The following is a 6,000-nucleotide window of genomic DNA, read 5'->3' as shown; positions in this document are numbered from 1 at the left end:
CCGTGGGGGATGGGAGAGACAAGAATACGTCAATAACCTCGGCAACAACAACAGCGGAGAAACTACTGCAAACAAAGACGACCTCTTATGTTGCATTCTGTGACATCTGGCTCCTACCAAGTTCCACATAGCACTTTGATAGTTCATTCCTTTTAATTTTGGGTCCTCAGGCTAAAGGAGACAGTCTAATTGGTACATATCTTCAAAATGTGACGTGACACAGGTCTAGCAGACAGTCGGCTCAAGCATTTATTGTAAGGGAACCCTGCTTATTTCCGGGACAACCAAATAGCCATATATTCCCTCTGCAACATTGCTTTGCTCCTGCCTTTTCATACCCTCCTAAGGCTACAATTATCCATTCCAGATGATATTTATAGATTCTCTCATGATAGGAGTGCAAATGCTGACAGCATCTATGGCTGCAGAAAACACGCTGTCCAAGTTGCCTGCGTTGCATGCCAGAGGGAAATGCAAGGAAACAGGTTTGATTGACTGGCTAATTGAACGGGATGCACCCAAAGTCCCACGGGTGGTCTGCACAGTGATGTAGAAGTGCTAGCGGGCTGGCTACACGTTCAATGAGTAGAGCTGATTGATCTGAATTTGGATTAGCCTTCGTAAGTGCACAACTTTGTACATAACCCCAAAAAAGCAGACCAATCCAAAGTTTTCTTTCTAGAAACTGACAGCCTAACTCCTGCCCTGTCTTTCTATCCCTCAACTGTAGGACGGCCTCACTTGCTTTCATCATACAAAAGCGACATGCCAGACAATTCACAGGTATGATAGACCATATTGTTCTACTTAGGCTACATTACAGGGAGAGGAATCTTTCTTACAAACTGGAGGCATCAGATTTATCTCAGAGAATTATAAGTCTCATAGAAAAGTTTATCATTTTAGGCTGTGAGCATCAGAGGAGAGGGGAGTAAGAATGGAGCAAAAGCTGCAATAAAAATGATGTATGAGACGTCAATCTGCGGGCAGTGCGATACATCACTTTCAAGCTGTGCTCCTCAGAGCTCTCTTTTAATGAACTACATGGAAGATTCACATATCGCCTTAATAGACTTGTGACTGAAATAAGGCTTGCTTGCTCTCACATATAAAAAGAGATTATCTAGTTTTATTACTCGACATGTATCCATCAAAAATGTTTTATAACTTACACCATGTTGCTCCAGAGCAGAAGTTTAATTAAAACAAGCATGTTTACTTAGTTAAGCAAACACCCATTGGCTGATACAGGTATTATTAGTTGTCTTTGGCTGATGATTATCTCTTGTGTTCATGGTCATTTCCAGAGTCTTACATCTTACCACTACAATGATAAAACAACGTTCCTATTTTAAACTTAGCCCCTCTCCTTTATATGAAGGACCCTAATAAAATTGTATTTGTGTAATAACAGCAGAAGTAGAATGTGAATTTAATTTGCTGTGTACTCCAGTGTGACAATCAGTTACTATTGTGCACTGTGGAATTATCATGCACGAGTGTGTTACAAATATTTTGATATTTTACCAATTTAAAGACAGATTCCTTATTTTAACCAGTAATTCACTGTAGTATGTGTTAAAACCAATATGGTATTGTAACCCATGCATTATTTCCTGATAAAATCAGCTGATGGATATTATATCTATTTCTCCTGTTGTTATTCCAAATTAAGGCTATACTGTTCATAGAATAAACCAGTTCAATTGACAAGTAGGTGTAAAACTTTTGTTGATTCACTATTTCAATGCTTAGTCCATAATGACCATTCAAATGGTGAACTGCATGGCAGCCTCCTTTCACCACCAATACAATAGGTAGATACACTATCATTTTATGTGAGTAACTTCGCAACCTATTAGACATTAGTATGGACTTGAAAGGCCAAATATCACTGAAATCCATAATTGACAATCCTCAAATAGTTTTTTTTTCCTTTTTACACATTCATTAGCTTCCATCAGTTTACTCAGATTGATTAACTGTCTTGGCTATCCGCCCTAATTGCTGTGTATTACCATGTGGCTCAAGAAAATGTGAGACGGGAGCCTCTGAGAGGTGTCCAGTCTGGTGTCACATGGATTCTGATGGGATGGTTTTTTAAGTGACAGCGAGGGAGTCTCTGAAATGCAAATGCGCGGCGGCGAGATGATGGCTCTCCAACATGGTTGCACATTTTGACATTTAAATGGCAGCCAGTGTGATAGAGGTCAGAGCGCTCACTGACAGTGACATCACTCGACCTCTAATCACTCCCCTTCCTGTCCCCCTTCTCCCTCCTTTTTGTTACCCGTCTCAGCCCCCGACTGAGCCGTCCATCTTCCTGTCTGTTTTGGCAGGCTGTGCGCTGAGCTTTTGTAGTAATAACTACGATGAGACTATAGACTCTCCCATGGTGCCGTGTTTGTCCGAAGAAGAGCTGAATTTAGTTTGTGTTAAAGCATCTTAGCCACAGAAAATGCGTTGTTGTTGTTGTTTTTTCCTCAAATGCACAGGAAAGGAAATGTCTTAATGCAATACTAATGTATATGCTGACAGTGTATTCCAGGAGATAAACTCATTTCAGTTGTTGTGAATGGGGGTTAAGAATGCACTGTCTGCTTTGAGAAACTTAATGGCTCTGTTTTATCTTTCAGGAGACATAAAGACACTTTAATTGCCTGGGTAAACAGCTAGAGAGGTTCTACACACTGTGGCACGCAGAGCACTACGAACGCCTAAGCCTTTCTTTCTTTTTTTATTTTTTTCTTAAAAACCTGACTGACTGATTGCATTGCCATCTTGTTTGACTTGGGAAAAAAAAGCAATTAAGTGTGGAGAAGGGTGACTCTACCTGGGCTGAAATTGTTTATTTATTTGGAGATGCACTCAGTGGTCCTGCATGTGAAAGACTTCAAGTCTTCATCTCCCCCTCTCTCTCTCTCTCTCTCTCTCCCTCTCTCTTCCTGTACTCCATAGCGTTTAACCTTGACCTAGCTGGCCTGTCTCTTCCTGCCGAGGCCAGTGGTGCAGGAATGATTAGATTTGGTGATGGAAACTGTTTATAATTAGAGACACTGCAGGTCACTTCTGGAAGTGTGCTGAGCTTAATCTGTCCGATTTTGCTGAAAGATCATCAACACTGATTCTTCAGGGATGCACTAAAGATTCGGACTCTGTCTCACTTAGTCATTTAGAAATACTGTATTTCCTTTAACCTGAAACTGAGGTTCATTTTCTTGAAGACAGTCAATAAGGTAAACGGTCTTGTTGCGATCAGAAATCGTGTGAAGGTGAGAGACAAAATTAAACAGCAGAGAAACGATAGAACCCAACGGCATTACTTTCATGAAACTTACGTTTAAAAAGAAAATATCGTGTAAGTGAGTAAACTTTTTTATATGTTGGTGATTTTTAAAGCGTCTTCTATTGACCGAACCTTTCTTTATTGTGGGTTGCGTTGATGGCACACTGCCTGCTGGGTGAGAGGAGATGTGCTATAGCTTTGATTGAAGTGTGCTATAGATCCACAGCGCTGCAAAATCAGAGATCAATAGAGACAGCGAGAGGCTGAAGCTCTCACAGCCGTCCTGACGGCAAGCTGGTCCACAATCCATACAATTCAAGAGAGGGAAAAAAAAATGCTTCAAGGTCAGAGCATTTCAACAAAGATACTAAAAGTCCTAAAAAGATCATTTTGAAGAACATGTTTGTATACATGTTTGGGGGGGGGGGGGGGGGGGGGGGGGGGTCTATGAAAAAATAGCACAAATGGCTCCTTTTCTCTTGCCATATAATTCATGCAGTAATTCACTGGACATGAAGTATAGGGTGACATCTAGTGGCTACAGTGACCCCCTTTTCGAAAAAGGACGGACTATTACATAAGATCATCTCATCACTTTCAGACATTGCAAATTAAACACATTCTGAAGCCTTACCTGACCCCAAATACATAACAACGCAATTACAAATGGAGACACACAACGAATGTTTTCATGCTAGTAGTTCTACATTTCTTTCATTCGCTGCAAAACTCTGTAACACCCATATCATCACAGGCTGGCACAGAGGGAGGGAGCTATGGTGATGTAAAACATTATGTAAACAATGTAAGGGCTAAAGCCGGGAGTGGAAGGAGGTTGACATGCGTTTCACCTGCAGGACCACAGGGTGCTAGATCACAGGGATCTCCTCCAGCAGGCGAGCTTCAGCGAGGTTGTTAGTTTACGCCGCTGTCTGTCAGATCGGTCCCGGGGAATTACTATTAAAGCTCTAGATCATTGAGATGTTGAGAAGCCAAGCTTACCTGACCCGTATGTATTTCCAACCAGTTGAACTCATGAGCAATTTTCATGATAACCTAAAAAAGAAATAAAATAAAATGGCAACTACTGTGTGTTTTAGTGCCTTATCTCCTTTATCATAATGATGAAATTCTGTCCAAAATTGCAATACCTCATTGGAATCATTAAAACCTAAAATATCATAGATATTTTTCTCTGCTTGTTAACTGAACATGAACTCTACATCTGGGACTAAGATCATTATGTTTCTGGGCAGTGTATCTGGGTTAGCGCTGGTCTTTCTATTATGCAATAATTATTTCATCAAAAGAAGTCTGTTTTTGAATCTGAGAAGAGTTGCCAAAAATCACAGTTTGTTCCAAACCTTCTTTTTACTGGTGGTGCACAGTTTGAAGTATGATATCTTAATTGAATATGTTTATAGGAAAGTAGCTCCCTTGAATCTAATAGCAACTGGGTTAGTTTGCCTGTCGGAGTCTGTGCGTCCTCTCGTTCACCCCGAAAAGCTCTCTCCAGCCGCCCCCTCCCCTCTTTGATCCCACACTGCAGACGCCGGGAAAAGATGACAGCTTCTCAACAAGCATGCAGCTCTGGGAGAAGAGAAGGGAGACTTTTTGAAATTTTTATCAACGGGTGACATGTACAGCATCAAACAGTCACAGAGATAGGTTAAGAATCCCACCTCCAGAAGAACACATTCTTTTGTGTCAGCCTCATCACGCTTTGCATTTGTACACACACACACACACACACACACACACAAATACAAATACGTACACACACAAACACACACACACACAAATGCGCGCACGCACACACATACACACACACACACACACACACACACACAGAGAAAATTGTGGCAGAACTTGATTTGTCATTTTTAAAGCAGTCTTGAATATCCTCCAAGCAGGTGGGTGATTTCTATGCCGACAGACTAAAAAAAAAGAAATAGAAAGAAAAGAAAGAAAGAAAACAAAATCCACAATTCCTTTTACTGCCACGAACATATGCAGCACTAATTCTCCTTTGCCTCAGATTGCTGCTGGCTGTGCCAAACAAACAGCTCAGGATTTGATTTTAAGCCAGCAAACTGAGTGCACAAGACATATGTGTATTAATATTACTGAAAAATCACAAGATCAGTAAGTAAACATTTCTGTGTGAGCTGGCTGAAATAGAGTCATTTAAAAGATGTACTGTTATAATCATAGTTATTCAGTGACCCACCACAGTCAATAATCGTAGCCCTTAAAGAGGTTTGTATACATAAAAATTCTTCAACATGTTTTTGTCGGAATCACCACAGTATATACAGTATTGTCCAGATTTACTTATTGGAGAACAGTTTATCCAACAAAGGCTCGTAAAATTTTATAAAGGACAACGGTAACTTAGCCAAGGCTGTGATGGCCCATATTGCTCTGAGTAAAAAAAATTTTTTTCTGACAAAATAAAGGAAACACTTGAGTAAACTCTTGAGGGACATAAAGCATACTGAAAGCAGGTGCTGCCACACAGGTGTGGTTCCTGAGCTAATTATGCAATTAAGCAATCCCTCCACACTTTAGGTCATGTATAAAAACATGAGGTAGGAGCAATCATCCATTATTTGGAAACAGGTCTCTGTTTTAACACATTTAATGCTTTTAACCCATTTGACAAAGTCTTTATTTGGAACCATTACTAGCACAGCGAATCAGTGTAGTTTTCA

This window comes from Chanos chanos, chromosome 6 (genome assembly GCF_902362185.1).
Source record: "Chanos chanos chromosome 6, fChaCha1.1, whole genome shotgun sequence".
In the NCBI taxonomy this organism is placed as follows: domain Eukaryota; kingdom Metazoa; phylum Chordata; class Actinopteri; order Gonorynchiformes; family Chanidae; genus Chanos; species Chanos chanos.
Note: the sequence above shows the minus strand (reverse complement) of the source record.